The following is a 10,230-nucleotide window of genomic DNA, read 5'->3' on the forward strand; positions in this document are numbered from 1 at the left end:
GCTTCCCAGCTCCAGAATTGAGAGAGAAGGCTGTGGATGTCAAGCTATGTGACTTTCAGTCACTGTTGTGGCAGCTAAAGTTACTAGCTGAATTGCCTTCCTTGTTCCTTTATTATACAAGAGCCACCAAGACCCTGTTTGCTGACCATGCCACAAACATCCCCTGGCCAGGTTCTCTCTTATCCCTCTGATATGTTGGCCGTGGTTCCTGTCTCTTTTCTCCTGTGCTTTGGTGATCCATTAGTGCGTATTCAGCTGTGTGCTTTGCATTCAGCGCAGGTAGCACAAAGAGCATTAAGACGAAAGCTGTCTGGCAGTCAGTCAGGTGGCATAGCTGTCAACAACTCAAATGGACAGTTGCTAAAGCGATGGAGCAAAGTCCACGAGGCCCCTGGCTGGACCAGACATTGAGGGTTTAAAGGCTGCTGGAGTGTGTGTGTGTGTGTGTGTGTGTACATGCACATGACAGAGGGTATATGCACATGTGTGAAAAACCAAGAAACAGGAAAGAAGGAGGGGGAGGGGGACAGGAGAGGGAGAGAGCGAGAGAGGGAGAGGGAGGAGGGAGGAGGGAGAGTAAGAGAGGGAGGAGGGAGGAGGGAGAGTAAGAGAGGGAGGAGGGAGGAGGAGGAGGGAGAGGGAGAGAGAGAGAGAGCGAGAGAGAGAGAGCAAGAGAGAGAGAGCGCCTGTCTATGTCTGGTCCTGGGGTTGCTCCATGACATGCCACATAAGACAAATGGTGGTCAGAGTATAAATCTCAGAGTCTGTTTTCTCCTTCCATTGTGGGTTCTGAGAATTGAACTCAAGTTGGCAGCTGTGCATGGCACACTCTTGTACCCTTTGAGCCACCTTGCTAGCTTTTGTGTCAGTTCTTACCATGTACTAGTCTCTGCTCAGTCGACTCTTTTTGAAACTTTGTGATAACCCTGTAGATGAGCAAACTGGCGCTGAGGTTCATGTGTGTGCTGGAGGTCACACAGGTAATAGGGAGCATCAGCAGAGGGGCAGGAAGTCTGGCGTCTTCACTCAGGATCTGGAGAGAAATAATTTCTCAGTGGAGTAAGGAATACAGAGAGAGAAAGGAGACACCTGTCTAGATGCCCTCAAAAAAGGAAACTCTACTTCACAGAAAAAATGGTGCAGGGTGGAATCTGATGACAGGCACTCAGTCTCCACTGGGATGCAGGTCTGGGAGCCCGGAGGCTTCATTAAGGAAGAAGCCCATCTTGCTAGGTCAAGTGTCCTGTTCTCCACTCCACATATAAGGAAGTGGACATTCCTGGGAAGTGGGTACCCTGGTGGGGTCCCAGAGAAGGGAACTTGGTTAGCTTCCTTGAGCTCCAAGGCTCCGTGACACGACAGTTCTCTCCTTGTTTGCAACCCTGAGGCCTTCTGCAGCAGAGCCTTGGAGCTAAAAGGACAAGGACTTCTGTGAGGGTGGAGCAAAGACTGGGCTGAACTCGTACTTCCACTTTAGAGCTGAGATGTGAAGCCAAAAATAACCTGCAACTGAGATATGGTACCTGAAAGAGGGAAGGTCCCTAAACTGCCAGCAAACACAGGAGAAGGAAGGGGAACCAGAGAGGCCTGTTCAGCCTCGGCCAGAGGTATGGCCCCCAGAGACTGTGGGCAGGTAAGTGGCCACAGAGAAGGAGCCCCTTCCCCCACCCAGTGAATGTGAGAGCAACTGGTGTTGCATGTTGCAGTCTGTCAGTGTGTAATTTGCTTGTCTTGACCCTCATGTGCTGAGAGCCATGTTTGACTCAAGTTGGCATTTTCTGACACTGGGGGTGTAGGGGTACCTTCAGGGACTCTTTCGAATAACCCCAGTGACAAGTTACTAGTGATCCTATTTCCTTGTTTTTTTTGCAGCTCCATCACACGGTGTCTGAAAGCTGAGCTATTTCAGTGACTGCATGTGTGAGTCATCTTGTCAGATCCCTCATACCTCTGCTCTATAATCGCCTCCTTTTGTTCAGTGGATACGGGCAATAATTATACTCTTCTTTTTTTTTGCCTACCTTTCCCTCTGTGAGAGCACCGTAGCAACGATAACAGAAGAGGCAGAGATGGTTTCCTTGACTATCTCACAGATATTTATAAAGCCGAACTTGATCCTGTGCTTCATTTCAGTCGGAAATGACAGATGAGCCGATAGAAAACGCTCTCCTGCACGTCACAATAAACAAGGGACTGCCTCCCGTGTGGGCTGGTAAAGCAGACGTCAAGCATGTGCAAAGACCTGTGCTCAGGCCCTGAAAGGCATCTCTTTTAAATGTGGTCACACTATCATTTCTTGTCCCTCCTCTATCTGCTCAAATGCTGTAAGTAGATCACCTGATGGAATTATAGTAAAATTGCTCCTGTATTTGATAAAAGAAACACACATGTACATATACACAGATATCCACATACATTCTTACACACAGACATACACAGATACACATAGACACACACATGCACACACAGACACACACAGATACTTGCTGACATACATACAGAAACACAGACATACACATAGAGACACACACATACATACATATGCACACACATTACATACAGATATGCAGACATACATATACATACGTACACACACATATATACAGCACACACACATACAAATACACAGACAAACACACACAAATAGTTTTGCCTTTGAAGGGCCTATCAGATCCCCTGCTACTGGAGTTTCAGACAGTTGTGGGTGCCTGAGTGGGTGTTGGGAATCAAACCTGGGACCTCTGCAAGAGCAGGAAGTGCTCTTAGCTGCTGAGTCATTTCTCTAGCGCCTCCCCTCCCCCTTCATTTATATTTTTGAGACAGAATCTAGCAATGTATTTCAGGCTAGCCTTAAACTTGCTATGTATCTGTAGCTCAGGTTGGACTCAAACCTGGCCTTCCTGCCCTACCCTCTGAGTACTAGGGATATGTGATGCTCTGCACGGCCAGGCTTCTGTTTCCTAATGGATCAGTTTTTCCATCATTTGGCGTTGAAGTTCATTGGTTAGTTCGCCTCTCCCTCTGCTTCTCTCCCTTCTCTTCCTCCTTCTGGAGACAGTTTCATGGGGGGGGGGGGGCGGTGTTTTAAATGTGGCCACATTATCATTCCCTGGCAATTCTCTACCAGTTTGACTGTGGTAAGGAGATGGCAGAGTTGAAACAGAGGGGAAGGTTTTATTCTTCTAATTGGAAGCCGTTTTTTTCATTTCTTTTATTCTCCTCGATCTATTAGATGCTCTCCAGTTGACTGAAGCACACTGGACAGAGCCTCGACGCACATACTGGGGAGCACAGGTCCTCATCCACACAGCCCATCAGGAAGTTAAGAGCCTAACTTCTGTTCCTCAGCACCGGCTTTTCTAGGCGCGTGGTGTCTAAACAGCATCCTGCCACCAGGCTCTTCATATACCCCAAGGTTGATGTTTGACGGTCCAACCCAAACTATTCAGTGATTAGTTTTGACAGAGCTTGGATCTCAGAGAAGACTGCCCATTTGTCCAGGCACATCCTCCAAGTGACAGATGACTATGTGCCAGTGCCACAGGAATGCACGCTTTGACAGCAGGAAATCTGGGCTAGTCTTAAAATTTAAAGTTCTTCCTACATGCTAGAGACAGTGATTTTGTTGTTTTGTCACTTGAACATGCCCGGGACTTGCTTTTGAAAGGGAGTTATCTATGTTAACTACTATTCTATCCAAGCCACTGGACAGGATTCCTGGATCATGATAACAATAGTCAATATTTGGGGGGGGTGCATGAATGTATTTTGAGGTTAAAAAAAAAGCATCTGGCTTTTGAAAAGCTGGAAATAACTTGTGGCTGCTCACAGTATTGGCATCAATAATTAGGACTTTTTCATGGAAATGGACAGAAAAAGAGGAGAGATATTGATGAGGAGGAACCATAGGAAGTCTGGATGCATGCGTCATCACGTGGCTGCCAGCTGCCCTGGAGAACAGGCAAACGTTCTTCTCACTGATTCCTACACGGCAAAGGGTCCCAGTGTTTAGCTCGGAGCTAAGGAGATGGCTCAGCAAGTAAAGCACTGGCTATGCGATCCAAATGAAAAACCAGATACAGTGGCTCACATCTAGAGACTGTCCACTCCCACAGTGAGATGGGAGGCTGATAGAGAAGAATCCCCCTGAAGCTCACCAGCCAGCTATCCTGGAGCAAGCCACACAGCAGCAGAAACAAGAGAGACAGTGTTTCAGCAAGGTGGAAGGCAACAGACTCCTGAACGATGTCTGTTGTGTGGGGCTATTGAATCTGTAGCTCTTTTAGCACTTCTCAAGGTCTTTCACGCTAACACTGTTGGTTGATAGTTGGAGCTTAAGTCAGCCTCCTTATGACTCACTTTAACTGGAGTCTAAAATGGTTCCCCCAGTAGGCTAGGTGGAATGATGCTTATCTACTGAGACTCCTGGAGGCAGCAACTGGAGCATGGGTGTGACTTGGGCTTTTTGACGACAGTGTGCTAGGATCTTACCAGGAGCCTTTAAAATAAGGGCAATTACTTGGGAGGCAGAGGCAGGAGGATTTCTGAGTTCGAGGCCAGCCTGGTCTACAGAGTTAGTTCCAGGACAGCTAGGGCTACACAGAGAAACCCTGTCTCGAAAAACCAAAATAAATAAATAAATAAAATAAATAAAAAATAAAAAAAAAATAAAATAAGGGCAATTTAGAAAGTGTCTTATAAGTCTGGATGGTAGCACTCACCTTAATCCCAGCATTCAAGAGGCAGAGACAGGATCAATGTGAGTTTGAGGCCAGCCTGGTCTACAGCGTGAGTTCTAGGATATCCAGAGATACACAGAGAAACAAACAAACAAAAACAAGCATGAGCTACTATACCTGCTCTTTATGTGATACTGAGGATGAAACCCAGGTTTTGGGTGCTCTAGGCAAGCATTCTATTAGCCGAACTACCCAGATTCCCGTCTAGCTCCAGATTCCCATCCTCAGTGCGGTGAAAAGCGTGTGGTGGAGCACTTGCTTTGTGTTTGTGAGGATCTGGGTTTCATCCTCATCACTAAAAGCAACTAGTTAAACGGCAATCATTAATGATTATATATACTCACATGCTGAGGCCTAAAAGTGGGGCACGGAGACCGTTATGTAGTGCTGACAACGGGGCCGTTCCCTGGGGCAGTCTCTTCTAAAACCAGTGCTTTGTGCCTTCTATCCATGCCTGCCTCTCAGTACCCAGATCTTGTATCTGAGCTTGAGATAAAAAGTAAAGAAAGTTACGGATGGATTTAGTTGATGTCAGATTGCAGCAGGATGCTGGAGAAGCTTTACCTATCAGGAGACTAGGTAAACAGTGGGACTGGTGGTTCAAGGATAGCCTGTGCCAAGCACAGTGTGGCCCTGGTGGGGACAGAGTGACATGGTTCCTGCCCCTAGGACAGGGCACCAATGTGAGTCTCCATGAGTGTGGATGGCTGCTGTGAGTGTAAGGCTTATTTGTGTATTAATGTATATATTTCACATTCCTCCGAGGAATGTCCTCCCTGTAGATGTTAATGACTCCATGAAAATTAGAAACAGCACAAGTCCGGGAGTCAAGAGTGTGGCTATGTCTCCATGAAATGGTAAATGCTGGGACCTTCAGGACAGCCTTTAAGGCTATGGGAAAGAGCTCTAAATACATAGGTTTTATATATGTGTGTGTGTATATATATATATATATAATTTCTCAACTATGAAAATTTAAGGATGCAATATGAACTATGAGGGGCTTCATGAATCCTAAGGAACAAAGGCAGCTGCATTAATGAGCAAGCTTGTCAGAAGAATACAAAGGCCGGCAGATTCCTGAGTTCAAGGTCAGCCTAGGACAGAGCAAGGAGGTTTGGCCCAGGTGTGGTGGAAACGGTAATTTCAGGGCAGGGTCCCACCCAACTAGTTTATCTTCTGTGCTTAACAAAGGCAGACAGACTTCTGAATTCTTTTTCATTGTTAGCGTTGGTGATTCATAAGATAATCTCTGAGTACCCAGATCTTGTGTCTGAGCTTGAGATAAAAAGTAAAGAAAGTTATGGATGATTTAGTTGATGTCAGATTGGAGCAGGATGCTGGAGAAGCTTTACCCAGCAGGAGACTAGGTAAACAGTGGGACTGAGTGGTTCAAGGATAGCCTGTGCCAAGCCCAGTGATAAAGGTGTAAATGGCTGGACTGATATGCAAAATAAAAGACTGGACCTAGGTTCAGCAGGAGATGACCTATTCAGATAATATTTTAGGATAAAAAGAGAGAACAGGCAAGGCGGTGGTGGTGCACGCCTTTAATCCCAGCACTTGGGAGGCAGAGGCAGGTGGATTTCTGAGTTCGAGGCCAGCCTGGTCTACAAAGTGAGTTCCAGGACAGCTAGGGCTACATAGAAAAACCCTGTCTTGAAAAACCAAAAAAAAAAAAAAAAAAAAAAAAAGAGAGAGAGAGAGAGAGAGAGAGAACACACACACACACACACACACACACACACACGCAAGCAAGCAGGATGTGGATAGACTTCTCTTAGACTAGCAAACAAGCAGAATATAGACAGACAGATTTCCAGAGAGAAAGCAGACAGAAGTAGAGAGAAGCAAACTGGAAAAGCAGAATACAGGTCGTCCGCTTGGATCCACAATTTGACTTGGAGTCATTCTTTTCACCACTCTCAGACACCCCTTCTCTCAGAACCCCTCTCCATGCCTAGGCTGGTCCTTGACAGGCATGTCTACCTGGCATTTGTCCTGCTAGTGAGCAGACTTTGTGTTCTCACTTTGAAGTGAAGTGGTGGAAGGTACACTGTGAAGGAGAGAGTTTGGTAAGAATTAGTTGAGGGGGTACTGAGAATGAAGCCCAATGGTCAGAGCTTGCTTAGTCTAAGGAAGCCCTGGACTTGATCTCTAGAACCACAGAAACTGGGCATGGTAGAACATTCCTATAACCCCAGAATTCAGGCGGTACAGGGAGGACTGGTTCAAGGATATTCTTCTGAGATACACAGGAAAAAACAGGGGAGAGAGAGAGAGAGAGGGAGAGAGAGAGGGAGAGGGAGAGAGAGAGAGAGAGAGAGAGAGAGAGAGAGAGAAGATGAAGAAGGAGGAGGAAGAGGAGGAAGAGGGGAAGAAGAAGAAGAGGAGGAAGAAGAAAAGAAAGAAAAGAAGAAAGAGCAAGAGTCAAGGTTCTATGAATTACATGTGTCAAGATTTAACAGGCAATTTCACATGCTTTCAAAGGTTTGGTAAAAAATTTATATCCTGCTAATAACGTCAGCATCAGCACCATTTACAGTGATTACTACCACTGCTGTTTTACTGAGAGCATCTTTTACCTGCCAGGTGCCATGTGACCTGCATTCCTTCTGATTTTTGTACTCCTAGGAGTTGAGATTTTTGTAAATCTCCAACATTTGGAGACCTTGCCGCAGCACAGTTACTCTCCCCTTTCACATGGTTGTGTGGCTGATAAGTTACACAACACCAACTGCAACCCAGCTGTGTTTGACGCCAGCGGAGAGAAGTGTCTTGTTTTGTTTTGTCTTCCAGAAGATTTGTTTCTACTTAGGAAGAAATTTCAAAATGAAATCATACTTAAATTTCTCTTTACAAAGGAACACATGGATGAAGCCAGCACCCTACCAAATGCTGTTTTTTGAAATAGATTCTCTTGGCGATATTCGGATCTAAGTATTCTGTTGATTTTTATTTAATCGGGAGCCAAGTCATCCCCTCTCCTTCAAGACAGGCTTTCTCTGTGTAGTCTTGGCAGCCCTTGAAATCACTCTGTAGACCAGGCTGGCCTTGAACCCTGAGATCCACTTGCTCCTGTCTCCCCAGCACTGGGATTAAAGGCATGCATGTGCCACCACTGCCTGGCTGGAGCCAAGTTTTAAAAACTATTCTTTGATGGATGTATACATATTTTGAAGTAGTCACAGGAAGTAAGGTTATTCACTAATTGCCTGCCACACATACTAGTAATAAATGAAATTTTGTTTTTGTTTATCTGTTTTGAAGATAAGGTCTCAGGGTATAGCCATTGCTAACCTGGAACTCACTACGTAGATCAGGTTGGCTTCAAACTCAATGAGATGTGCTTGCCCTCTCTTCCCAGCCCAGGGATCAAAGATGTGCATCGCCATGCCCAACATAAAGGAAAATTTAAAGAAGGTAGTGTGTATAGAGGTTAGGAATTTGCTACAGAAGAAAGGTGACATTATATTTTTTGTGTGTGTTGAGAGTATTTGAGTAAGAGTTATACACCGTAATAAAACTTGACCACAATTGTGTCTATGTGTGTGTGTTTGAATGTGTGTATATGTGTGTATATGTGTTTGTGTGTGTGAATGTGTGTGTGTGAATGTGTGTGTGTGTGTAGGCTGGGAATTGATGTTAAGTTGTCTTCCTTAGGTGCTTTCTCTGTTATTTTGTTTTGTTCAAGGCCATTTTTAGTTACGTGGTTAGTTAGTAACATCCCTAGTTACATGAAACAAGTCAGCTTATTTCAAAACGAAAAGAAAGTGTAATTTAAAAATAGGACTAAGGATCTCTTCAAATCCAAACATTATTTAAACGATTCTAAGGTGAGGTTTTGACAGATGGTAAAAAGAGCAGTTGCCTAAGAGATGCAGTTTACAGTAACTCTCCACAAAATGCACCCAAATGCCTGCCAAGAAGCATCCCAGATCATGTCTCAGCTTAAATCGCATCTTCTCCAAGACACAGTCAATATTTTTTTTTTGCCGTTTTCCTTTTTGAATAGATTTTATTTATTTGTTTATTTTGGGGGCAGTTTTTGGTTCATAGCAACTTTGAGGAAATGTACACAGTTCCTATAAATACCCTCCCCAGCTCCTCAACCATAACTGTCCTGAGATATGGTTGTATGTCTGTTAGATTGGCCTATACTGACTGGAGGATCTAGCCCAGGACCTTGTGCATGCTGGGCAAATAGCCCCAGAAGGTTCACTTGTGATATTCTGCATTCTGGGCATATAAAGAACATGTATCCATTGTTACAATAGTATCATACAGATTTCATTAATCTCTTCCTCCCCACTAATAATCTGACAACCACCAATGTTTTTAATTGTCTTGTGACATTATTATTTGTCAAAGACTCTCGTGTATTTCCAGCTGGTTTCTAATGCTCTATGTAGCTGCTTGTAGACGACCTTGAACCTCTGACCCTCTTGTTCCTATTTTCCAGGTGCTGGGATTACAGGTACGTACCACCGCACTCAGCTTTATGCAGTGCTGAAACACAGAGGCCAATTTCTGGGATCCTTTCTCAGGGACCACCCAACATAGTATCTGTCATTGGGACCCAGATATAGACGAGGTTGGCCAGTGAGCCCCAGGGATCTGTCTCTACCTTCCCAACAGTGGGATTACAGGAGTGTGCCATCATACCCAGCTTATTCATGTTGGTGCTGGGGTTTGAACTCAAGTCTTCATGCTTGCAAAGCAAGCTCTTTACTGACCGAGCCATCGGCACAGCCTTTATTGCTGCTGTTTTCTGAGCGAGGGTCTCATGTATTCCAAGCTGACATCCAACCTGATGTGTCCTCAAGCTTCCAGTTCTCCTCTTTCCCAGGTGCTTTGGTTATGGGCAGGCACCACCGCACAGTAAAAGATAAAATTTTTTTTTGAACACAGGTCTTTCTATGTTTTGGAAGTGGACTTTGGATTTCAGGGGACAAAAAAAGGGATAAAGACTTTGTGGATGTGGCAGTGCCATTTCACTGTGCCGATCAAGTCTGGGGAAGGGGGAAACAAAGCTCATGGAGTAAAGGAATAATAAAACCAGTAAGTAATAAAAATGTAGGAGTTTGCTATCTCCCTTTGAATGCTATTTTCAGTTAGCCAAACTGTCTTAGTTCGGGTTCCACTGCTGTGAAGAGACACCATGACTACGCAACTCTTATAAGGGACAACATTTAATTGGATCTGGCTCAGAGGTTCAGTCCATTATCACTATGGCGGGAAGCATGGCAGCATCCAGCCTGACACAGGGTTGCAGGAGGAGCTGAAAGCTCTGCACCTTGACCCAAAGGCGGTCAGGAGAAGACTGGCTTCCACTCAGCTAGAAAATGGGCCTCAAAGCCCACCCCCACAGTGACACACTTTCTCCAACAATGCCACACCTCCTAATAGTGCCAATCTGTGGGCCGAGCACATTCAAATTCAGTTGATTAAAACTCAAATTTTACTTCTGTTTTTTTTTAAGCGTTTCTAT

At 45.0% G+C, this 10,230-nt stretch overlaps 1 long non-coding RNA gene across 2 annotated transcripts; it reads left to right on the forward strand.

Moving 5' to 3' along the window:
• Positions 1-651: 651 nt before the first annotated feature.
• LOC143438544 (uncharacterized) lies at positions 652-5,251 on the forward strand. 2 transcript variants are annotated; one of them, XR_013107304.1, is made up of 3 exons: positions 652-1,633; positions 1,873-3,003; positions 3,233-5,251. It is a non-coding gene; the product is annotated as an uncharacterized LOC143438544 (long non-coding RNA). The 2 variants fall into 2 exon arrangements; XR_013107303.1 differs by having other exon boundaries at positions 653-1,633; positions 1,873-2,324.
• The last annotated feature ends 4,979 nt before the right edge of the window (positions 5,252-10,230 follow it).

The sequence above is a fragment of the Arvicanthis niloticus genome, chromosome 25, assembly GCF_011762505.2.
Source record: "Arvicanthis niloticus isolate mArvNil1 chromosome 25, mArvNil1.pat.X, whole genome shotgun sequence".
Classification (NCBI taxonomy): domain Eukaryota; kingdom Metazoa; phylum Chordata; class Mammalia; order Rodentia; family Muridae; genus Arvicanthis; species Arvicanthis niloticus.